Below are 27,371 nucleotides of genomic sequence, written 5' to 3' on the forward strand. Positions count from 1 at the left end.
CAAAGAGGACTGGTCCGTGGAGTCTGTTGATGTCTGTCTGGGGAATCCAGGAGGAATTTGAGGATTTTAGATTTCCTGTGGGATGCAGCTAGAATCAAAGAAAAACTGGTTGGAGACAGGCTAGTGTGGCTTAGGACGTATGAATTGCAGACTTACTCTGTTTAGCCTAACAACAGAGTTAGTGTCACTAGGTTGGATGAAAATGATGTTCTGATGACTAGGTCTATTCTGGTATGAAAAAAGGCTGCCTTAAAAATCGTGTTTCTTTTACTCTTGCATTTTATTTTGGATTAGTGAAGAGGTGAAGAGAATTGGATTAATCATAACGTTTTGTTCATGATACCCACACCAGCATTCTAGTGCACAGCCATAATTAATTAACTAATTAATTAAACATAAGCAAGATCTGAGCTTGTGGTTACTCCAGATCCCAAAAATGGAAGCCTGACAAAAGTTTTTCTTGTTTTTTTTAAATCACAGGAATGGTTCAAATAAAAGATAGCTGAGTACTCTCAGGGATATTATAGAAAGTGGGTTCTTGAATTAAATGGGACACTAAAGATGATCTCTAAGAGATTTCTTTTTTAATTTCAGATTTTCTGGGTGACATTTAGTCATGTGGATGGAGGAAGTGCTACTTTTCAACACAATAGGTATATTTCTTATGAGAATGTTTATAAACTGAAAAAATTTGCTGTATGAAAGGACCATTGTGAATATGAATTTACCCCCGGAAACATAGGTGTGTGCTCTACAAGTAATTAGACAACAAAATCATACCATTTAGGTTTTTCATGGAAGACAAAAATTGAATTCTCCATAAAAGTGACTTGTCGGCTGGGCGCAGTGGCTCACACCTGTAATCCCAGCACTTTGGGAGGCCGAGGTGGGCGGATCACGAGGTCAGGAGATCAAGATCATCCTGGCTAACCCGGTGAAACCCCGTCTCTACTAAAAATACAAAAAATTAGCCGGGCGTGGTGGCAGACGCCTGTAGTCCCAGCTACTCGGGAGGCTGAGGCAGGAGAATGGTGTGAACCTGAGAGGCGGAGCTTGCAGTGAGCCGAGATCGCGCCACTGCACTCCAGCCTGGGTGACAGAGCAAGACTCGGTCTCAAAAAAAGAAAGCAAAAGTGACTTGTCTAATTTTGCAAAGAATTTTAGGTTAGCTTTTCTCCATGATTTTTCAAGTAGACCTCTTTCTTCTGAAAGATAATGAAATGAAAATACTGTCCTGACATTTTAATATCTGTGACATGTATATCAGTTATGTTTTGCTGTTTAAAAATATCATCCCAAAATGTGTTCACCTAAGACAATAACCATTTATTCAGCCCATGGATCTGAGAGTTGCCTGGGAGGCTCTGCAGATGGGCTAGGCTCAGCTCTTCCCAGCAGGGCTGGCTGGTGGGACTGTGAGCTGTTGCCCCATTGTCTGTGGGCCAGCTGGCCCAGGATGGCTTCAGCTGGGGACATCTCCTTCCTGCTCCATGAACTTTCTCATGGTTCCCAAGAGGGGTAGACTCATGCAAGGGTCTCTTGAGGCCTAGGTCAGAACTGTCACAGCATTATGTCTGACACATTTTGTTGGTCAGAGGAAGCCACAAGATCAGCCCAGATTCTAGGAGTGAAGAAATGTGTGTCTTGACAAGAGAAGCTGAAAATTCAAATTGGAAAGAAGCATGAATACAGGGAAGGAGAAAACTGTGGTCATTTTTGCAATTTACCATAGCATGTTACACACTGTCAAGTGCTCTCATACACAGTATCCTTTATGATCCTCCCAAATAACACAGCGAGATAAGTAGTACAGGTATTATCATTCCCCTTTTACATAGGTGCAAGTTGAGACCAGCGATAGAGATTTTCAATGGGTCACACATTCTGGAAGTGGCATGAGCTCAAATCTGTTTTGAAAAGCATACAAGTGAAGAGACATGTTAGTATCATCAAAGGGAGGTAAATTAATGTTTTTTAATGCTTTGCCCCATGCAGACTCATTGAGGCTTATTTAAATAACTTTTGGGAATTGAGGCAATAGGCAATTTAATGTTGATTTTTTTTTTTTCTAAATACTGTCTTTCAGTACTAAAGTGAGAGTGTAAGTCCAAATAAAGGAGCTTCTTGAAGTCTAGTTAGTATGGGGGATATTGTGGGATTTCAAGGTCCTTTGGCCAATCCACTTTATTTCTAACTGTAATATTTTTCTTTACAGTCTCCTCTCTTGAGCTGTGTGAACAAAACACTTGAAATAAAACCGCTCACTAGATTATACCTAGGCCGTATCATTCTGCTAAAGATTGGTATATAAAGTTATAATGGAGGCAGAGGTCAAAAGTAAAGAAAACCTCCAGGTCTCTTTTGCTTTGAAGCAGCTAAATTCTACCTACTTATTCTTTTCCATTCACTTTCATATTTAGAAATGACACTCTCTGGACAACAATCAAGGACCAAATTCCATGTGATATGGTTTTACAAAAAATACAAGTTTTCAAGGAACTGAAACCTAAATTTTTATTTGTCGGTTCTTGATATCTTAGCTATCAAGGGACACAGGAATGTCATAAAGTGGCCCAAGTTTCTGGACACACAAACTGAAGTGTTACCTGTAGAAATTTATTCTTTTTTGAGTAATTAAATAATTTAACTTATGTGAAATTCCTTAATATACTTCCTGATTCACGTAAAAACTTTTTAGTTATAAAGCAAATGACTCAGGGAAAGTTAATTTCTCAAAACATTTTTAATTTAAATTTTCTCATTAACTACCATATTTGAAGCATGATATTCAGATATCACATTTAATTTTCACAATGCCTTCCTGAAAGGTGTATTGCCTTAGTTTTATGAAAGAAGAAATTGGACTTGGAACCCCCTTGAGACACATTTTTGTCCCAAACTCAATTCCAAGCTTTGGGTCAAAGCCCTAGGAAAGAAAACCCAATCTGAGGAATTCAGAGGCAGATGGCAACAGAGGTTAAAAGGCACATCGCAGGTAAGCATGGACTCCTTATAATAAGCCAAAGACTAAGGTGAAGCTGTGGAATTAATCCCCCCTCCAACAAGGGAGAGAAAAGGATGTCTTATGACACACCAGGATAACTGGTAGTTATGATTGCTAGGATTTGGGTACATGGTGCTTGGCTTTGGTTAACCCCATTAGTCTTACTTTCTCAAAAGGAAACTTCCAAGTCATGGGCATTTTATTTATTCTCATCACCTGGCAGGATTTGCAGGATAATTGCTCAGAACTAGAATATTGATCCAGAATTTTATATTACCCATCCCTCTTGTTCTTTCTGAGCTGCAGCCAGGGATTGCTGGCTGGTTTACAGGAACAAGCAGAGTTAGTCTAAAATGTAGGCAAAAACTTAAAAAAAAAAACTAGTGAGTTTAGAACTTAATGACAAATATATGATAAGCTTTGGAATATGATTTATCTCTCTCCAATCTTCATGTTTGTTAAAAAACAAATTATCATAGGACCGAGTGGTTTGCAAAATAGACTTTAGTCTTATATTTGGCCTGATTATTTGCATAAAATGCAGCAGAAATAATTATTTCTACATAGGCCTTTTGGATTGGCTTTGATGGACCTGTGTTCCACAAGGAATCACAGATAAGACCTTTTAAAGCCCAGCCCAGCCATGGGTTTGCATCCTCAAATGCCTGTGAGTTGGGTGATTCTTTCCTCTTAAGGTCCCAATATAAACTTGGAGCTCCTGAACCTGTTAGAAAGTGACAGTTTTTACTGAACAGAGGTCAGGAACCTCGTACAGGAACTGCATAGACAAGGGAATGAGGCCAGTTTCCCCATTGGGCTTGTATCGGCTCTACTAGTCAAGCTTGACTCCTTAAAGGGAAGCATACCCTTCCAATCAAAGCCTTGGTAAAATACCTAGTTTTTCCAATTGCATCCTGTTGCAAAAGAAGAAATGGATTCTTATCGAACTGACGCAAACAACTATATTACCATAAGTTAAGAATACTCACAGATAGTTTCCAAATTCTAGAGGAACTAGGAAGAGAGAAACAAACATGCTCCAAATTTTGATCCCAGGAGTATACCCTACTTAGTTATTAAAGGCCGTAAATAGTTCAAAATAAGTTTCATTGACTCTGAAAACAAGGATAAGCAATATGCCAAGCAAAAGTCAAAAGGTTGCTTCAGCTTTCTGAGTTCAGTCCATTTGGTTAACTCTGGTTTTGCTTGATACTTGTAAACATTTCAGCTCTTCATCAATCTTGTACATTTTCCTTTATTCTAATATTACAATCTCCAGAGTTATCAGAAGCCTGTATTTGAGAGTACCTGTTAAAGTTCTATAGCTTATTAGAAACCACCTTTTGAAAAGAATTTAAACAAGACAACAATTTTCTGTGAATAACAAAATGTCTAGGGTAGTTACAGTTAGAAACACAATTGACATTTTCTTTATCCATTCATTTGTTGATGAACACTTAGGTTACTTCTAAATCTTGGCTATTGTGAACAGTGCTGCAGTAAACATGGGAGTGCAGATATCTCTTCAATATACTGATTTTCTTTCTTCGGGGTGTATACTAAGCAGTGGGATTACTGGATCATATCGTAGTTCTGTTTTTAGTTTTTTGAGAAACCTCCAAACTGTTCTCCATACTTGTACTAATTGACATTCCTACCAACCATGTACAAGGGTTCCCCTTTCTCCACATCCTTGCCAGCATTTGTTATTGCTTGTCTTTTTGATAAAAGCCATTTTAATTTGGGTGATATGTGTATTAGTCTGCTTTCACACTGCTGATAAAGACATATCTGATTCTGGGCAATTTACAAAAGAAAGAGGTTTAATGGATTTACAGTTCCACGTGGCTAGGGAGGCCTCACAATCATGGTGGAGAGTGAAAGGCATGTCTCACATGGCAGCAGACAAGAGAAGAGAGCTTGTGCAGGGAAACTCCTTGTTACATAATCATCAGATCTCATGAGACTTATTCACTATCATGAGAACAGCACAGGAAAGACCTGCCCCCATGATTCAATTACCTCCCACTTGGTCCCTCCCACAACACATGGGAATTCAAGATGAGATCTGGGTGGTGGCACAGTCAAACCATATCAGGGCTACTATGAAACAAACTGTTATGAACATTCTTATACAAGTCTTTTTGTGGACATTGGATATACATTTTTATTTCTCCTGGAAAAATACTTGGGCAATGGAGTAGATATATTTTTAACATTGTAAGAAACTGCCAAACTACTTTCCAAAAGAGTTATACAATTTTATAACCTTACCAGCAATATACAAGTGTTCTAGTTGCTTGACATCATCAGTAGCCTTTGGTGTTGTCAGTATTTTCTATTTTAGACATTTTCATGTGTAGTATTTACCCATTTGACTTATTTTGCATTTCCCTAACATCTAATGGTATTGAACGAAATTCTCTTTCTTGTTGTCATTTTTATATCTTATTTGTGAGGTGTCTATTTAAGTCTTTTGATCATTTTTCCTGGATTATTTGGGTCTTATTGAATTGTAGGAGTCTCTAATATGTTCTGGATATATATACTTCATTATATGTAAGTATTGTGCATATTTTTTCCTAGTCTGTGGCTTATTTATTCATTTACTTAAATGAGATCTTTTGATGAACAGTAGTTTTAAGTTTTGGTAAAGACCAATTTTCTAATTTTTAATTTCATGATTAATGCTTTGTAAAAAAATATTTGTTTGCCTTGATGTTGTGGAAATATTCTTCTATGTTTTCTTGTGGAAGCTTTATAATTTTAGCTGAAAAGTTCAGGCCTATTATCTATTTTAAATTATTATTTTTATATAATAATACAAATGATAATCTTGAACATAATGACCAAGATTCATTGTTTTCTTTCCTATGAATATGCAGTTATTTCAGCTCTATTTGTTGAAAATGCTTTTATTTCTTCCATGGAATTGATTTTTGCCTTTGTCAGAAGTCTTTTGAACATATAAGGGTGAGTCCATTCTGGACTTTCATTCTGTCTCAATGCATTATTTTTCTATGCTTACACCAATAGCATGCTGTCTTGATATTGTAGCTTTATAGAAAACCTTGTATTTAGATAGTATTAATACTTTAAATTTGTTATTTTTCTCATTGAGCTTTTTAAGTCCTTGGACTAGTCATATAAATATTAGAAATAGCTTGTCAATTGCCACAAAACAGTCAGACCTTTCTTAATCAGCAAATTTTTCCTTTATTGCTTTGAATATTGATATTTTTTCTTTCTGGAATTTCCTATTAATCAGAGGTTGAAGTACCAGGATCTATCTCTGTCTCTCTTCTTTTCTGTTCATAGTTTAAATTATTTAGGGCTTTCATGAGAGTTCTGGGTGTCTTTCTCAAATTTATTTTTTAGTTTACTGATTTCATTTTCTGTATTTTTAATTGCTTATATTGTGGCTTTAATTTGGTTTTTATTTTCAACTAATTCTTAATCTTAGATTTGCCCCACTTACTTATTTATTTATATTTCTCAAATATAAATCAACTCAGTGTTCCCTGGAATCTTTCTGACACATGGATTAGTTATTTTTGAAGATTATTTGATTCTGGTAGCAAATCAAAAGAAGGAAGAAGTCAGGGTTGCTTTATTTTCTCTTTTTAACCTAACACAGTGCCTGACACATGATAGTTACTCAAAAAGTTCCTGTTGAGTCACAGGATAAGTTTAATTTTTCTAAGTGCTTCCCTTTATTTATATTCCCCCAATTTTTAAGTGTATCATGATTTTTCAGTGTTCTTTTTCTTCCAGAAGGTTGCCTATGCTTGCCAACCTTTGTAGGAGTTGAGTGGGTTCTGTTAGAAACTGGTATGCTTCTTGTTCTCCCTGAATGTTCCACAGAGATCCTTCAAGTCTAGACAGAGGGAAGTACAGAAGAGCAAACAACCAAATCAACAAAAATCTCACAGTATGTCACCAATATAAGAGGATCAGGGAGGGAGCATGTGCAGGTCATCGTGGCCAGGAGGAATGTCACTGCACTACATTGTGGATTAATTTTCTCCCATATTCCCACTTCTTGCCTACATTGGTTCTGTCTGTGCTAGCAGAAAACCATGAAGCCTTCCAATGTTGGCTGCCAGGTCCTGTGCTATCAGTCTGGAAAGACAGGAAAGCAGGAATCTACCCATGATCATGTTTCCTGCCTCTGGTTCTGGATGTCCCTGTAGTGAATAACGGTTGGTTGAAGTATCCTTTTACTTATTGCCTAATATTTTGATCCCCACAGGACCTTTCCATCCTTACCAATTTCTGGTATGGAGAGCTGGAGCACCCTTCTAGTGTCTGATGCTAAGGCAGTGTTTTCCATTTGAATATTTCATTGGTCACTTCAGTAGGAATTTGGGAAGAAAGCTAGACAAATATGTTCATGGTAGCTACCTTTTGCAGAAGTCACTCAGACTCTAAATGCCCTACTGTAGTACAACATATCTTTTAATAGCTTGAAATGGATGTCCAGTTTCAACTTCCTTTGTGTCCCCAGCTGTTCCAGAATAACTGAGAGGTTTCCTCTGTTCCAGACCTAAAAGTATTACTCTCCTAATGATAGGGCCTATATTTTCAACCAAGTATTGTCTGAGCTCATAGTCTGAAATGTCCCGTACCAAATGTTTTCTTCTTCCACAAACTATTATTTTAAATCTGAAAACACAGATATAGATAAATCAGTGACCTATGCCACAGACACGTACATTTAGTGACATTTGTCTGATGTACTGGGAAAAGAAATAGCATCATCCTTTGCTAGGTTTCTTCAGTCAAGAAAGATTGAATGTCAGTACGTTGGAGTTCTTGCTGGTTTTTTTTTTTTTTTTTGACTTTTTGGCTCTCTTAGTACATCTGTGCTTAATGCAGTAGGAGTAGCAGCAACAAAATAAAATGACTGTGCTTTGCAAAGAAGGAAAATGCCCTGTACAGCTTCATCATAGAGCACAATAGATGGGTTGCCTTGTAAATGCTTTTAGCTAGAAAGGGTTCTGGTTCTGGGCTGCTGCACCACTGCTCTGCTCATGAGTAGTGTCCCCGAAATGCACTTTATTATCAGTTTCTAGCACCAACAAATTTAAACAATTAGAACTTAAGCTTGGCAATTTAATACTTGACAGCTAAAGAAGATTGCATATTGCAGAGAGAGCAATAGATCTATTTTATGTGGCAAGTGGATGGTCTCACTCGCCATGATTCACTTACCTGCTGTTTTGTGTGAACAGTCTTTGTCAAAGTGATGGGTGACACAAAATGCTCAGCTAACACAAAACAGATATTACTATTTTAACACAATATTCAGAGGCAATCTTTGTTCTTTGTATATACAAAGTTTCATGCAGATAAAGATCAATTAACAAATATTTATTGAACCTCCTAGGTTATGTTCAATGTCTTGCTAGACTCAGCAGAGGATAAAATATACATAAAATAGTTCCTTATAGGAAAGTTTGAGACAAAATCATTCATAGAAGAAATCTATGTAGCCTTATCTGTTCTAACACATCTTAATAAGTTAAGTTCAAGTGTTGGTTGGAGTTCCTTTTATGTTGGCCTTTTAAAAAACCCATAGTTAGGGTTGGGCATGATGGCTCATGCCTATAATCCCAGCACTTTGGGAGCCCAAAGCAGGGAGGATTGCTGCTTGAGCCCAGAGGTTGAAGACCAGCCTGAGCAACGTAGTGAGACCCCATCTCTGCAAAATAAGTAATGAATAAACAAATAAAAGAATTAGCTGGGCATGGTGGCACATGCCTATAGTCCCAGCCACTCTACAGTCCTAGCTACTTGGGAGGCTGAGGTGAGAGTCTTGTTCGAGCCCAGGAAATAGAGGCGGCAGTGAGCCATGATGGCACCACTGCACTCCAGCCTCGGTGACAGAGCAAGACCCCTATCTGTAAAAGGAAAAAAAAACCAACAGTGTTTGAAAAAAATAGAATTGGACTTTTCCATTTAATAAATAGAACTGATTTTATTCAGTTGTAAGTAATCCCTACACTTCAGTGATTCTGTTTTAATGAGTAAAACAACAAGTAAATGAACAATTGCAGTGTGATTAGTAGTTTAATAGAGGTCTGTATAGTTTTTTATGGGCATATTGCCTTATCTTAGTTTTGATTATTTGGAAAGATTCCTCAGAAGCAGGGATATTTGAGCTCTGTCTTGAAAGTTGAGAAGGCTATGCTCAGGATTCCATCATTTGCCACCCACTCATGAACCTCAAGCATTTGAACATACTCTAGTCTTTTCTGTCTTAAGAGAAACCACCCAAGTCCTGACAGGGTCCTCTAAGACCTTCCAGCTGTTGCCCCAGCAGGCTCCTTCACTTCAAAGCCAGGCTTCCTCTGCTCCCACTGACTCTTCATTTCAGCACAATTTGCTTCCACCCATACCACTTCCCTGATTGACTCTTGTCAAGACCACCAAGAACCTAAAGACTTCAAAGGACAATATTCAGTTCCCACCTTACTTGAACTCTCTTCATATGTTTTATCAGCTCTTCCTTCTTGATAAACATGCTTCTTCCTTGGCTTCCATGAAATTAACATTTTCTGATTTTTCTATCGCTTTGGCTACTTTTCTTCATTTTCCAAAAGTGATTTCTCCTTTCTAATCTTTAGGTGCTGATGCTTCTTATGGCCACATCCTAGGACCCTCTTCTCTTGCCTCCCTGGGAAATTCCATTCCACCCCAAGGACCATACATATCATGTGGGTTTTTAAGACTCCATCCCAGACTTCTCTCCTGAGAACTTCTCATAAATGTTGAAGTACTCACTTTGCATCTCTATTGGAATGTCATATAGGCATCTCAGATTAAATTGTTCAAAACTGAATACATGATCTTCCCCTTGAAATCTATTCTTCCTTCAGGTTTTTTGCTTAAATCAATTTCTCAAATATAAACCTTTGGATTAATTTTCAATATCTCCTCCCTTACTCCACACAAACATCAAGTCTTAAGGACTTTGCATCTAAAATATATTTTGAATCCATCTTCTGTTTTCTAATTCTGTATTCTCTACCTTGAATTTAAGTTCTTTTTCCCCCTTCCTATATTGTCCTCCTAAAGGAAGTATGATCTTTTAAAAAGACAAATCAGATCATGTAACTTACTTGCACAAATTGCTTCTCTGGATTCTCATTGGGTATGGGTCCTGCATGATCTGGATTTGTTCCTGGTCCTGCTCTCTCTGTGGTGTCACAAAATCTAGGTAACTATCTTGAAATATCATGAAAATATCCTTCATCCAGATTTTAATATATATAACCAGCAAATAGTTAGATTGAGATTTTGAGGAACATCCTCTGAATTTACATTTTGGCAATACTAAGGGGGTGCTTACCATGTGGTTTCATATTCCCATATCTTTTATTACTGTTTCCTCTGCCAGGAACCTCCCTCCTTTGCCTGGCATTTTCTCCCTGGGATCGTTCCTATAACATTCATGTATGGCAAAATTTCTCACTTTTATCTGTTCAAAAACTCTATGCAATTAAAAAAATCATCATAGCTCGGTTATTGAGTATTAACTCTACACCAGGGGTCATTCTAGGTGATTTAAATATATCTTCTCACTTAATCTTCACAACAGACCTGTTAGTCAAATACAATTATTATTTCTATTTTACAGATGAAGAAACTGAGGAAGTTGGAATTTAAATAACATGAACTTACATGATGGAGTTAGAATTTCAACTCAGACTTTCAGACTTTTACTACCTACCTGTCTGCTAACCACTATGCTTTTTACACAATCTTAGGGGTTGTAGTCACCACTAGACTGTAAGCTTGCAGACTTAAGGAACTCTTTTATTTACTGCTATATCCTTATCACCTACATGAATGTCTGGCATATAGAAAGTACTCTGTAAATAGTTGTTTAAACAAATTGAATCAATTGGCTATCTTGATATTGTATAGACAGAATTTCATTTCTCTTCTTGGCTTAGAGCTCAGTGGGTATTTAGTGCTAATGGAATTTATAACCATTATAGAATGTATGTGGTAGAAACAAACCCAGCATCCGAAGATCACAAGTTCTTTGTGAAACATTATCCTTTTGGCTGTGGTTTGCTTAGTTGTGTTCAAAGGTCTGTGATTAGTCTCCTTGCTCATCTCTTAGGCCACCTTAGGCTGATGTTACAAGTGCTTTAAAGCAATCATCTTTGGCAGCTGAGCTCTTAGCTGGTAATCATCATACTATTAAGAAGTACTTGGCTTGATGAGCATCAGAACAGAGGGAAGAAGTTATCAGATCTCTTGGCTTTCTAATACATATGAGAGGAAATTGATATGGTTCAAGAAGATGACTCTATGATATGTCATATGTATGTATTTTTTTAAAAAACAATTTCCACTGTACTTAATGTTCTCTAGTATTTTGGGTAGGTAAATAAAATTAACAGTGATAGTAATTTTAGTGCTTCTAGTTATTGACTCATTCCCACTTCCTGGGAACAGTAAAGTTTTACATTCTTGCAACAATGCAGAAATAGGATTTTTTTTTCCTTAGCTACAGATCATGAGCCACAGATGGGTGAAGATTTCAGGTTTTTCTTTTTACTCCAAAGAAAGCAGAGATTTTAGCACAGAAAACACCCATTATGAAGCACTTTGGGTTAAACGAAGGCTCCAGCATACGCAGTAATTTATTGCAGGCAGCATGTTTCATTCTATGTGCATGTGATTGCAGTCCCATAGCATCAATGGCGTAATGGTTTCTCTACATACCAAAATGTTTAGCAAAGCCACTTGTTTCCCTATCCTTTTATCTTATGCACATGGGATTGGTCAACTATGAGCTGAGAAAAGAAAGACAGATTTTCATAACTAAATTGCATTTGACTTTTTAAACTTTAATTTATGAAATAGAGATTACGTTTAATTGGAAAAAGAGATCTAGTTTTGGAACATTTGTTCAGTGAGATTAATAAAAAAATAACCTCAACTGCACTTTTGTCGATTATAAAAGTGTGTCATAAGTCACAACACAGTTGCGTTCTTTCATTTATTCTTCTATTTAGTTAGGGTGGTATGAATTTCAGAATGAAAACCGGCATGATCATATTATTTAAGTACTGCTAAAAGGCCTCATATCACTTTTCAAGTAGCATATAAAACTAAGGTCTGAACTTTTCATGCTCGTTTGAATTTGCTGTGTCTCTTCATGCAACACTGGGGCTTCCATTTCTGCCATTGTGGCCCAAATGGCCAAGCAATCCCCCTGTAGTTTTTTCTCACTTCTGTTACCACTGTGTAGCTATTATATTTGGCTGAGAAAATGACTGAATTTCAAAAAGCTCAAGGTGGGAGTCACATGAAGCAATGCTTCTTTTCTCATAAGAAAGATTCAAGAGAATTCAACAGTAAGGACGCCTGGTAAGCAGTTGTGTGACGTAGTCCAAAACGCTGATAGCCATGTTAGAATGCGGGATTGCTCTGCAGTGAATTCCAACATAACAATGGCTTTCAAAAGACAGAAGTTCATTTATTTTACAAGAAATAGTCCAAGGGTAAGCAGACAGGGCTGAAAGCTACCCTTTATCCAGGACCCAAATTCCTGCATTGTTGCTCTGCTATTCTCAACCTATGGCTTCCATCTTAATGGTCTGAAATAGCTGCTTCAGCTCCCACCATCATGTTTGCCTTCTAGCCAACAGTAAGGGGAGTAGATGAAGTGGAGACAATGCTTTTTTCCATCAATATCATGACAAAGAAATTCCACCCATCATTTCACTCACATCCCATTAGTTGTATGAACTAACCTAGCTGCCAGGAAATTTGGGAAATATAATCTTTGATTGAGTGGCCTAATTAAAATCAGGGGTTTTGCAATTCAAGGAAAAAGGGAAGAATGGATTTTGGAAAATAATTGATAATGCTATAATCACTGCCAGTAAAAAGAAGTCATAGAGAAATAATGTGGTGCAAGGGTAAGTAGATGATTATCCTTTAGTTCTGGCAACCTGTAGATGTATAAGATAAAGATACCAATTACAGTTATTTAAAGTTGAAAACCTATGTACTAGATGGACATCAGGTAAATCATAGAATTGATGAAAACGGAGAACTAACTAGGCATAGAACTAGGCTCAAGACAGACATCCAAATCACAGCATGGAATGGTCTGCTTATAACCAGTACTACTGATGACACCACCTCTAGATTCTTGGCTTCTTGATTTTGTTGCCAACATCATCACTGGAAACTAGCTACTGGCTGTTGCCAAAGCGGGAACCAAATTATAAACTGTTTCTCCTTTGAATATTCATGCCAGACTCAAAATCCTAGATAGTACACCAGATTTGTTGAGTTTAGCACATGAGTCTGTATCCTAGCTGCCAGGGGCTAGGAACAAAAGTATTGGCAGTGACAGGTGAAATTCTGTCTTGCACAAAGACTGACCTGTTCAGTGGCGAACTTAAAGCATGGAAAGGGGTTCATTTCCTGAGAAGCCATTTTTTAAAATGCCAAAATGTACATTATAGTGACCAAAGTATTTTTCAAATAGGGCAAAAGTAGTGTAAGTCCTTAAGTGCATGGTTTTGGAATTAGAAAAAATCTGGGTTGTAATCATTGCTCTATAAAATGGGGGTATTAATAATGCCTAATTCCTAGAGTTTTGTGGATAATATAAAGTACATGCTTAATAAATTCAGGAAAAAGGAAAATATCTTAATCTTTAAAAATATCTTCAGATTTGTAAAATGCTTTCTTCCTCTCTAGGCAGTCCTAATATTATAGTTTCATCCATATCATTAACTTAGTAGCCATATTTCAACTCAGTTAACAAATATATGCTGATAATCTAAAATTAACCTGAGATCTGTAATAAACCAGATTAACAATTGGGGTGATTTGGTACTCATCCTAAAGTTACCCAGATTTATAAGCTAGGTGAAGAAAACATTGTATACTACCATTTTATTTATTTATTTATTTTTGAGATAGGATCTTTCTCTGTCACTCAGGCTGGAGTGCAGTGACACAATCATAGCTCACTGTAACCTCAAACTCTTGGAGTCAAAGTGATCCTCCCACCTCAACCTCCTGAGTAGCTAGCACTACAGGTACATGCCACCACTCTCAGCTAATTAATTATTTTGTTTTTAGAAACAGGGTCTCACTATGTTGCCCAGTCTGGTCTTGAACGCCTGGCCTCAAGTGATTCTCCTGTCTCAGCCTCCGAAAGTGCTGGGATTACAGGTATGAGCTTCTGTGTCCAATCTGTATACTATATTTCACACTTGACTAAAGACAGCAAGCTTGTCCCTAAAACTGAGAAGTACCAAGAATAACATCTCAGACTCGTATTCCCATAATAGTTCTCCAAAGATATTCTTTTTTTATTTTTATTTTTTTATGATATCTTTTTTTATTATACTTTAAGTTTTAGGGTACATGTGCACAACGTGCAGGTTTGTTACATATGTATACATGTGCCATGCTGGTGTGCCGCACCCATTAACTCGTCATTTAACATTAGGTATATCTCCTAATGCTATCCCTCCCCCCTCCCCCCACCCCACAACTGGCCCCGGTGTGTGATGTTCCCCAACGAATGGCTTTTGTTTCCTTCTTTCAGAAGGGAATTCTCCTTGACAGTACGTTTGCCCTGATAATACAAGACATTTGAAACTTTTTTCCACCAACTACTTTAAACTTTTACCTGTAAAAAACATTGTAAGCAGCATCAGGAAGAATGGCAAAGGAAGACTTAAATACCTCTACAGGTTGCCAAAAATACAGGTTGGCTGTTGTTCAGCACCTGGGAAATTTGTTGAGACCATATGGCCTGTCAAAATTTCAGTGTACTAGAGAAGAAAGCTCCCTGCAGTGACAGTATTGAATTAAAAAAATTATTGTAAACAGTGGCTCTAGGGGATTACTGTGGTCATTCAAAAAGCTGCACATTCTGGTGTTAACAGAGAAATTATCCACTAGATTATAAACTCAGTTGTGGAGCAAGCAACCAGAGACAGAACTGGAAAGAGTTCTTTGGGCAAGCGAGATCAACGTCCTTTTACTTTAACTCTTAGGTGTCTTTGACTTAGACATATATTATGTCCTTGAATATAAAGGAGCAAAGTTGCCGGGCGCGGTGGCTCACGCTTGTAATCCCAGCACTTTGGGAGGCCGAGGCGGGCAGATCACGAGGTCAGGAGATCGAGACCACAGTGAAACCCCATCTCTACTAAAAATACAAAAAATTAGCCGGGCGTGGTGGCGGGCGCCTGTAGTCCCAGCTACTCGGAGAGGCTGAGGCAGGAGAATGGCGTGAACCTGGGAGGCGGAGCTTGCAGCGAGCCGAGACTGCGCCACTGCACTCCAGCCTGGGCGACAGAGCGAGACTCCGTCTCAAAAAAAAAAAAAAAAAAAAGGAGCAAAGTCAATGTAGTAAAAATTAAGGTCTTTTGGTTTGCTTTCTGTGATTGTTTAAAAGTAAGATTACTATCTGTTCAAAATGTCTATAATAGTAAAATAGACACAAATTATGAATGACCTAAAGTTATGAAAACATTTTGAAGTATCTCGACAGCTTTTTAAAATTAGAATTTGCACACCACAATTTGAATAATCATTTTTGAGATTTATCAACCAATTATAAGCTATATGAGTATTGGTTTTATATATTCCTGAAGTAAAACTGATTTTATTCATTTTCTTTAGACTCAGATGAAACTTGCAAATTGATGCAGGAAATCTACCCGCCAACCTATTTATCTTTCTCTCATCCCAGGTACGGTATGATGTTATTAAAAGATAGGAAAATAAATCTGCTTTTGTTAAGTTTCAGAGATTATAAAAATATTGTAATAATATATATTGGCTAGGTAAATCTAGGATATTATTATATTTCTCTCCTATCAAAGAGGAAAAGTGATGACAAATTTGTAAAATGAAAGACAAGAAGCAAAATGAAAGAGGCCACATATTTAATGTGTTAAAGGAGGGTTTACAAAATACTTGACTGTTCCATCGAAAAAGAAATCCTAATTTTAGATTTAAAGAAGAGGCTATAGTGTAGGGTATGTGTGTGTGTGTGTGCATGTATATTGTTAAAGTACTAGGTGCTCTATTTAAGTGAACTGACCAGCATCATCTCTCTCTTTATTCTCACTACAAGGAGTAATAGAAATTTTGCCAAATCCTAAATATTCTTAAAATGATCCACAACAGGATGGTGTTACCTATAAAGAGCTTAGCCTCAAACAATGAAGAGTAAGAATATTTTTGTAATTAACTTTATTTTTTAAGTATAAAACTAGTACCTTCTAATTATGGAAAAATTTGTAGAATACAAATAAATAAATAAATGTTATAGCACATTTGCCACTCAGAGTTAATCACGATTAACATTTGGTTCACTTCATTCCAATCTCCCCACTGCCCAGTATACATAAAATGATGCAGAGCCATTAAGATGATGTCCATGAAAAATCTTGGAAGCCATGGGAAATTGCTCAGAAAATAAAAAAAAAATTACATGATACAGAACTATGCGAACAAGTTCCAGTGTATCTTTAATACTTAGTGAACATTAAACAGCAGCAGCTCTTTATTTACACACAATCAGCGGGGTCGTTTTTACTAGGCATTCCCCTCTTCTTTATTTGCTTGCACATCTAGACTAGATGATTCTTTATGGGTCCCAATGCCTGGATTTGGTTTTTAAAACGGTTTAAATTGGGGGTACAATATGCTATGTGGTTAGGGAAAAAATATCATCTCAAAATTATTATATAAATAAAGGAAATTAACTGATAGCATGGGTATTTCTTTGCTTTCGAAGGCCTGGGATTTACATAGAGAGGTTCAAAATGTGTACAGAGTAGAAATGGCAGGTGTTGAAAAGTGAGTTTTGAATTTACATCGCCTGTTTCAAGCAATAGCATTTCACCACAGGTTGCCTTATGAACTTTTATTTGATGACAGGAGATGTTCCAAAACAAGTTCTAACTTCGCAAATGATGGAGATGTTAATACAAAATTTATCACAGTTCTAGTCATCCTTGTTTGCTCATGGGTGCCTCTGGGTAACATCTACAATGGCTAGTTACAATTCCTCATTTATTTGGCCTTACGATTTAGGTATCATATAGAGCTGATCTTTTCTTTCAGAGTTCTAATTTAATCCTGATATTTATCTTAATAAAATTAGCCCTGGTGTTTCTGCATTTATATCAAGACTGGTTCTTTCATGGTGATTCTCCAGTCTGAACTGAAAATATTATAGGCCCAGTCTGGGGCTCTGTAAAATATGTATTTATGGTTTTTCAGATCTCTAGGTGAACACTCATCATGACTTGATATTATTATTATAGAATGGTGGATTTTCTGCAGAGAGGTTTCATCACAACACAAAGATGTGAACTTCATTGTGGGAAATACTTCGATGAGTTCAAAAGAGTAACTCAGGATAATTGCTGCTGTCTGGTCAGTGTGTCCTGGAATGGCACATCAGCTTAGGTTTCCTTCTGAGTGTGAATGTTAGTGATAATCAAAGCAAGTTGCCTACAGCAGCTGTTGAGTTCCTGTATTGCTTTCAGCTTTGTGATGGGAGGACTATATTACAGTAATAGGATGGATACCTCTTGGTTTCAGGTGTCAAAGCCACAGCTCATGACCCATAAGGAAGACTGATTCTACATTAAAATGTGGAATTAGGCTGGGCGCGGTGGCTCACGCTTGTAATCCCAGCACTTTGGGAGGCCGAGGCGGGTGGATCACGAGGTCAGGAGATCGAGACCATGGTGAAACCCCGTCTCTACTAAAAATACAAAAAATTAGCCAGGCGTGGTGGCGGGCGCCTGTAGTCCCAGCTACTCAGAGAGGCTGAGGCAGGAGAATGGCGTGAACCTGGGAGGCGGAGCTTGCAGTGAGCCGAGATTGCACCACTGCACTCCAGCCTGGGTGACAGAGCGAGACTCCGTCTCAAAAAAAAAAAAAAAAAAAAAAAATGTGGAATTAATTACATGTGAAATAGGAGCTCACCAAAATGAATATTCATTGTGAACCCAGGTATTTGAGTGAAGGCTTTATGGTTGAGGTAGAGACTGAACTGGGCCTGGAAGAAAAAGCAGATTTGGAAAAGGCAGAAAGAAGAGCAAAGAAAATCTTATTGGACAGATGGGCAGGGAAGGGTGTGTTTGATTTTGGAGGATATAATTCCCAAAGGAATTTGGATTTGATATTGTAACTCTAGGATGTTAACTAGGTATCAATTTGCATGTCAACTCTGTTTGAGTGGTAGTGGTTGTTACGTGATGGCTGTGCTGAGAAAGATTCTAAGCCTGGTCAAAGGCTAAAGGACCTGGATCCTGAGATTAGTAATATCTGCCAAGGGGAAGGAGGGACAGGTTTGGCATAACTGCTACATAATTGTCTAGGATGCAGTAGAAAACACAGCAGTGGATTTTTTAAATAGTCAAGTCACCTTGAAATATAAAACCTTCAGCAAACATTTTGTATTTCAACTGTAGAAAATGAAGATATGAACAATAGTTGTCAGTAGAAATATTGTTTAACATGACACAATGAAGTTCAAATCACTATTTCTTCAGCTGATATAGGGAACTTAGTTTTGAAACATTTTATCTGGGGAATAACTTGTTGGACACTTCTAAAATAAATTGAATTCATCAGGCAGGAAGAAAGTAATTTTTTCCGAAATTTATTAATGTTAAGATTTTATTTTGCCTGTAAATTTAAAATGCTAAGTATTAAGTATTATTTCAGCCTGTTTAGTCAAGTGATCGCTTGGGAGAAGATATTCTTCATTTTTCCAAATAATTTGTTTATTGTAATTTCTAATTGTTCATTGTGGTATTTTGAAAGTTAGTAGATTTTTACATATTGAAAAATTGTATCCTGTGTCATTGCTAAGCTCACTCATGAGTTCTAGTAGCTGTTTTTTTTTTTTTGGATCTTGAATCCTTTGGGATTTTATACAAAGACAATCATGTTTTCTGCAAATAGAGAACTGAGACAGTTTTATTTCTTGTTTTCCAATCTGTATGACTTTTAGCTGTTTTTCTTGCCTTATTGCACTGCCTAGCACCTCCAGTATGATGTTGAATAGAAGCAGCAGAAGTGGATATGCTTGTCTTTTTTGTAATTGTAGAGGAAAAGCGTTCAGTCTTTCCCCACTAAGTATGATGTCAGATACATCTCTACTCATTTTATGTTTACTTGTTCTATTGATCACTGAGAAAGGATTGTTGAAATCTTTAACTGTAATTATGGATTATCTATTTTTTTCTTGCATTTTTAACAGCTTTTTCTTGATGTGTTTTGAAGCATTGTTGTTAGGTATGTTTCCATTTAGGATCGTTATGATGTTTTGTGAATTGATCCCTTTATTATAAAACCCTTATATTCATACCTGGTAATATTATCATTCTAAAATCTACTTTGTCTGGCCAGGCATGGTGTTTCACGCTTGTAATCCCAGCACTTTGGGAGGCCACAGTGGGTGGATCACTTGAGGTTAGGAGTTCAAGACCAACCTGGCCAACGTGGCGAAACCTCATCTCTACTAAAAATATAAAAAATCAGTGTGTATATATATATATATATATATATATATGTTTTATATATATATATGTTTTATATATATAATATAATATATAATATATTATATAATATATATGTAATTTTTAATGTATATGTTGTCTAATATTAATATAGCCATCTCCAGCTTTATTTTGAGTGTTTTCATGGTGTATCTTTAGCCACCTTTTACTTTTAACCTATGTATGTATTCTTACTTAAAATAGATCTAATAATAGGATCTTGCTTTCTTATCCAATCTATTTCTTTGAATAGCTGTATCTGGATAATTTACATTTAATTTATAATTATTGATATGGTTGGATAAAAATATCTATCGTATTGCTAGATATTTTCTTTTTGTTCTGTATTTTTTTGTATTCTTTCTATTTTCTGCCCCTTTAAAAATTATTTTTATAATTATGTTTTATCTCCATTATTGGCTTGGGTTTTATACCACTTAAAAATTTGTATTGATTTCCTTAGGTTTTATAAAAATATGTATCTTTAATCACAGCTTGCCTTCAAATAATATTATATTACTTCATGTGAAGTGTAAGAATCTTATAGCAATGTACTCCCAATTCCTGCTGCTCTCAACACTTAGAGCTGTTGTTGTCATGCATTTTACTTTTATGTCTGCAATAAACACATGCAACACTGATTCCATTATTGCTTTAGATGGTCATTTATCTTTTAGAGTAAGTAAAAACTGGGGAAAAAGAACTATACATTTTCCTGTATTTGTTTTCCATAGCACTGTACTTCTTTACATAGATCCATGATTCTACCTGGTATCATTCTTTCTTCTGCTTAAAAATTTTTCTTAATTTTTTTTTTCTGTAGGAAATAAATCCTCTCAGTTTTTGTTTGTCTCGGAAAATTTTTCTCCTTCACTTCTGAAAGTTATTTTCACTGGATATAGATTTTGGATTGGCAGTTAATTTGTAGTTAGCACCTTAAAATTGTTATTCTATGGTTTTTTGACTTGCATAGCTTCTGATAAGAAGTCTGCTATAATTCTTACTTTTGTTTTCTCTGACTGTCCTCAGGAATTTCTCTTTATCTTTGGTTTTCAGTGGTTTGAATATAATGTATCTAGGCATTTAAAAATATTTCTTTTGCTTGATGTCCTCTCAGCTTCTTATATCCATGCTTGATATCTTTAATTGGGAAATTCTGGATCATAATTTCTTACATTATTATTACTTACTACTCAATGCTTGTTATCTTGCTTAATATTTCTTCCAGCATTTTTTTTTCTGTATCTCTCTATCTCCTTCTGAGACACCAATTACATAAATTTTAGACTTTTTAATATTGTACCACAACTCTTGGGTTCTCTATTTTGTTTGTTTTTACTTTTTTTTTTTTAATATTTGTGCTCCGGTTTGAGTAATTTTTATTGATCTATCTTCAAGTTCATTGATTTTTTTTTTTTTTTTTTTGACAGAGTCTTGCTCTGTCACCCAGGGTGGAGTGCAGTGGCGTGATCTTGACTCACAGCAACCTCTGCCTCCCAGGCTCAAGTGATTCTTGTGCCTCAGCCTCCCAAGTGGTTGAGACTACAGGCATGCACCACCATGCCTGGCTAATTTTTCTGTTTTTTAGTAGAGAGGGGGCTTCACCATGTTGGCCAGCTTGTCTCTCACTGATTCTTTTCTCAGCTGCCTCAATTATACCGATCAACTCTGCAAGGGCATATTCATTTTGTGACCATATTTTTTATCTGTAACATTTATATTTGATTCAGTTTCATAGTTTTCAGCTTTCTGCTAAAATTTTCTAATTGTTTATGAACATTGTCTACCTTTTTTCACTAAAGTCTTTACCATGTTAATCATATTTTAAATTGTTTAATAATTGCAAGATCGAGGTTATATCTGAGTCTAGTTCTGTTAATTGCTTTGTGTTTTGAAAAGGTATTATGTTTTCTTGTCTTATTGTATGTTGTGTATTTTATCTGAAGGTTGGACATTTTATGTAGAACAAGAGAGACTGAGAATAACATTTGTAAATGTCGACCTTTTCTTTTGCTAGGTTTTAGAATCAAGATGTGAGGGAAATTGAGTCAATCTAATCAGGAGTGGAGCTGGGTGTGGTTTTGTTGCAATTGTGAACCTCAGCATGCCACAGCTTCAAAATTTCTTGTCCTTAGATTAGTTGCTGGTTTGTTGGAGAATTTTATCAATATCTGTTCCACCTTCAGATTTAGGCTTTCCCTGCATGCCTGTGCCTCAGACTGGGTCCCTTTCCAAGCTTTTGGGCTTCTCCCAGCAATAGACTGCTATTACTTATTGTGCACTGCTTGCTATCTTGGCTGTACTGTGTGGGGTGCAGGACATTTAGGCTTTGTTATACTAGTTCAGCCTCAATTATAGGAAAGTACTTCTGTTCCTGAGGATGAGACATTTTCAATGATTGTTTCACTCTTCCAGGTGTAGGAGAGCACTAATCATCTGAGTTTAGTATGACTTCTTGCCTTTCCTGGAAGAGCATAAGAATTTTATCTATTCCCTTTCTCTAGCTGCAATAGATCTTGGCTTTTTGCACAATAATAAGTGGGTTTGCTGAATCTTCCCTCAGTGGTATAAGGCTTTTGTTGCCTAAGAAAGATGGAGAGAAGAAGCCAGGTGAAGTTTTGTAATTTTGCTCAAGTGGATAATATTTTCCTCCCTTAGCTGACTTATAAGAAAGGCTTTATTACCTGTAGTCCCAGCTACTTGAGAGGCTGAGGTGGAAGGAATACCTGAGGCCCAGGAGGTCAAGACTGCAGTGACCATGCCTCAAAAAAAAAAAAAAAAAAAAAAAAAAGGCTTCCTCCTAACTCTTTAGTTGCCCCACATCTCTCTTGTTAGTAAGTAAGGTCCGTAGAGGAGTTCCTGTGAGTGGGTGCAAATTCTCTTTGTGTTTGTGATCCCCAAGGTTTCTATTCTCTCAAATTAGGTAACACTTGGCTTTTAGCAATTTGTTTAAAGTTTTGGTTGTTTTCTTCTCATCTTATATACTGTCCAGTGTATTCTCTAGCTAAGTAAGGACTTATACTCTTTATCTCCTGTCTTTCTTTAGATTTTGTGTTTGTTTGTTGCCCTGAGATTGTAAATGTCTGGCAAAAGTTATGAATTTGTAGATTACTTTACTTTTTTTGTAGAAAGAGTGAGAGCAGCACTCTTTCCAGATTTCTAAATTCAAAAGAGAAATCTAAATTCAGTTTATTTTGAATTATTATTATATAAGACAAATCTCTTGTTATCACTGATTTAATCATATCATATACAATACATTTATTTTTATATCATATACAATATGATACAATATCACATATGATAAGTGATACAATATACAATAAATATACAATACATATAATTAGAGATACTTGAACATGCATTATAAATATTATAAGTTTTGGAATCAGATAGACCTGGGTTTGAATCTTAGACCTGCCATATTCTTGCTATATGACTTTGGAAATATATTTTTTTGTCTAAATCTCCAGTTCTCTCATCTATAAAATGGAAAGAGAAGTACCTATGCAATACAGTTCTCTTTAGGATAGTATAGAACATGTAACAGGTGCCTATTAATGTTTCCTTGGTCAAAGATTACTTGGTTACAAAAATAAAATCTTCTTGTTCAGCATTGAATAAAGGCAGTTTATTGCAACAACTAATGATTAGGCCTCTCCTAGAAGGGTGGAGAGAAGAGGTATTTCAATTGTAATACATGGACTTTTACTTTTGTGCTCTGCCATTAATGTGACTTAACCGCCAATTGGCTTAGTCACCATATTTCTTTAAATTTTAAGAGTGGACATCTGCTTCATTCAGCTTAACCTAGCACTGGTTTCTTTTGGATTGTTGATTATTTCTGTGCTCATAGTTGTGGCTAGGGGGAAGGAAGCAGGTGATGTGGTTCAAACAAGGTTCTGGAGACTTTGGGCAGAAGCAGAAGCAGCTTATTTGGAAGAAGCTATGAACAGCTGGACAATGACTACTGTCTCCAGTTCAAGACTAATTTTTTTTACTCTTCCTTTTCAAATAATCTTTGCTTAGGATGAAACAGCAGATTATTTAACATCTATGAAAATTATTAAATTAATTTTATAATTCAGCCTGAACTTCACAAATTAACATGGATCCTTTTCTATGTACATAATACCTACATTTGACACAAATATGGCCACCTTCCCCTAAACCATTACATTTTTATGCCCCAAATACCTCCTATAATAATAGAAAGGAAGCCATCTTTGATTAATCTCAATGGACCAGGCTCACTTCTTGACTGTGTAAATGTCTCAGGTGGGTGAGTAGACAGACTGTTGTGTTTGAATACCAGCTCAGCCATTGACTAGCTATAAGATGTAAGTTACTTATCTTCTCAGTTTCTTCTTTTCTAAGCTGAGAATAATAATAATAATACTTGCTTCACAAGGTCATTGGGGGATTAAATCGGATGACACATATGGAGTACTTAACACATTGCTCAATAAGTTATAGGTACCTAATAAATATATTTTTGTTCTTATGGTAGTGGCATGCCTCACCAGAGATTACATTTGAGTTTTTCCTCATGAGAGGGGATAGAATAGTGGAAAAACCAAAGACAGTTCATCTGCCCACCCCTCAACCCATAAGGGTGGGCATGGTATGTTTAGGGGAGCATATTTAGGGAAGACTTCATTAGAGAGTAATCACCTTTGAGTCACAGAAGGCAGCCCCTTTATGAAGTCTCCTTCTTTGGAACAAGGCAGTGATCTGTCAGAATTATTGAGAAACCACATTTTCCAAAGAAAAGAGATGCAATCACATCTTTCATGTATCATGAACTTGTGATTTTAAAAAATTTTCTAGACTGCTACATGGATCTCCTGTAGGAAGCAAAAGGGGCAGTATTTAGGGCCTTTGAAGGGGTAACCATCTGATCCACACCTAATCAAGCACTGTGAATGCTGGCCATTACTCTGTGAGCGGGTAGGGAGTGACCCCTAATGAGCTGATAAGGCAAAACTGCAACTCTGGGGGCCCGAGTGTAGGACATTCTTTGCCAACCTTAGCTCTGAAGAAGTAGGGTGGTTCTACACTGAAGAACTGAGGTGTCCTGCGTGTTAATAGCTGGTGGCATTTCATTGTAGAGTGAGCAGCTTCATCTGTCAGACTTTGGAGGACAAGTTTTCAAAAATAACACCATGTGGCAGATAGAAGCAACATGTTAATAGCTGACATCTATTGTGCATTTACTACATACTGCACCATTCTAATCTGTTTTCATGAATTGACTCATTTAATTCTCATTACATATTTTATAGATGAGGTAACTGAAGCCAAAAGAGGTAGTAAATTACCCAATTGAAAAAGTGACAGAACCAGAATTCAAACCCAGGCAGTCTCTCTGGAGATTCTATGACTAGCCACTACATATGCTGTGGACATAAATGATCTTTCCAATAGGCAGGAGAAAGCAGACAAGTCTCCTGTTGCACTGCATGTATCTGCGGGAATTCGGATGATTCAGAGGGAGAATGAGAGCCCCATGAGAAAGACTTCTTGCTTTTGCATCAAATGTGACCATATTAATAATATTATTATTGTAGTCTCTAGGTAATTTTCTACATATGATTTTCCAACTAGATGTTAACCTCCTTGAGGAAATAGACTGTTGCTAATTTGTTTTGTACACTGTATTTTCTTTATAATACTCTGAACAGCATTTTCCTTATAAGAGGTAATTGGCAAGGTTTCTGTGACAGAAAGATAAGACTAGGCCTAAAAATTAGATTTAGGCAAATTGAACGTGGAATAATACCTAAGAACTCATGATGTATTTAGGTTTCCAGTGATTGAAGCCTTCAGTTTCACTATTGCTAGGAAATCATTTATAAAGGAAATTCTGAAACCATGGTTTACAAGTTACCCTCCAGAGAAGCACCCTAAGTGAGTGGTTTGAGTGGCACACATTCAACTTCCTTTTGTGGGTAGAGGTGACCCAACATAAGATGACAGTGACTATTTGTCAGTACAAATCTATTCAAAATATAGGTCAACAGGAGAAAGAACATTCATTTTCATGTTACCTGAGTTCTTCTGTCTCTTGGGAACATATCTGTTGATGTGGAGCTTGACACCAATGCCACCTGAAATAGTCCCTGCTAAAATTATAGGGAAAAAAGGCCTATTATCCTTGCATTTTTTGTGTACTGAGAGGTAATTCTTTAACTATCAATATATGCAGAGCACTGTGGTATTTTATAAGCAGTCTCAAAACAGTGACAGACCAAAAATCAAAGCATGATTATTTTCCTCAAGATATAACAGACATAAAAAATGACATTTTTACCCAGCGTTAAACTCTTTTATTTTTTATTTTTTTATTATTTATTTATTTATTATTTTTTTTTTTGAGACGGAGTCTCGCTCTGTCGCCCAGGCTGGAGTGCAGTGGCGCAATCTCGGCTCACTGCAAGCTCCGCCTCCCGGGTTCATGCCATTCTCCTGCCTCAGCCTCTCTGAGTAGCTGGGACTACAGGCGCCCGCCACCACGCCCGGCTAACTTTTTGTATTTTTAGTAGAGACGGGGTTTCACCGTGGTCTTGATCTCCTGACCTCGTGATCCGCCCGCCTCGGCCTCCCAAAGTGCTGGGATTACAAGCGTGAGCCACCGCGCCCGGTGCGTTAAACTCTTTTAAAGAAAAAGTTAGAAAAGAATGATGGTATCTTACCATAGATTCTTAGAGAAAGCAGCAAATGTCACTGTGCCACAAAAGAGAAATTCATTGGCACTTTTAACAGCACCTTATTATTTTCTCATTATAAAAATTATACTTTAAAAGTATAAATTGTTCATATTTGTATATAAGTGAAAAAATGAAACTACCTGTAACCTCACTATGCAACAATAACCACTGTGAATATATTATTTCAGGGTTTTCTTTATTCATCTAGATTGAGATGTAGATCTACATTAATATCTACATACCCTTTCCTACCTCGCTGTCTCTATAGATCACAAAAGTGACATCACACTGGAGATATTTTGTTGTGTGTTTTCTTCTACCTAGGCTAGAAATGGAAACATTCTCCATTGTGGCAGAAATGGCTGGTTGAGTTACAAAGATATGAGCTCCCCTTCCACAGTGTAGAGCTGTTGCTGGGAAGCAGTTGCCCAGCCAAGAACTGCATCTTCCAGCCCCTATGCAGCTATGTGGGGGGATGTTACCGCTTTTGGTAAAGTGTAATAGGAACTGAAGTGACGTGCCACTTCTGGGCCAAGGAGATTAAGTATGTGCTTAACTATGTGCTTCCCCCATACTTTCATTCATTTCATTCATTTCCAATTTAACTCAGAGGCCAGTCTTGTACTTTTCCATTGCCATGAGAAAACATGACATCTGGATAACCTGCTGGTCCCAGGAGGAGAATAAAAGACACAGGGAGCAGAGCCAACCCAGCCTGCCCATGATGTGAAGCTGTACACTGAAGCAGAGCTACCCCAATTGGCCTGCAAACTTGTGATTAAGATATAGATGATTATTGTTGTATTGCATTAAGTGTGCAAGCTGATATATGCAAAGTACATGTAATTGAGTATGGAAAGAGAGATGGGTCTCAGAAAGAATTGTGCCTGCTTTATTTCTCTTAGCATTTTGTCCTCTAGGGATGTCCATATTGTCAAAAATGGCGGGAATTCCTTCTTCTTAAAGGCTGAATGATATTCCATTTTCTTTATCATTCATACATTGATGAACACTTCAATTGTTTTTATGTCTTGGCTATTGTGAATAATACTATAATCAACAAAGAAGGGC

Source organism: Hylobates moloch, unplaced genomic scaffold (assembly GCF_009828535.3).
Source record: "Hylobates moloch isolate HMO894 unplaced genomic scaffold, HMol_V3 SCAFFOLD_12, whole genome shotgun sequence".
Taxonomy (NCBI): Eukaryota; Metazoa; Chordata; class Mammalia; order Primates; family Hylobatidae; genus Hylobates; species Hylobates moloch.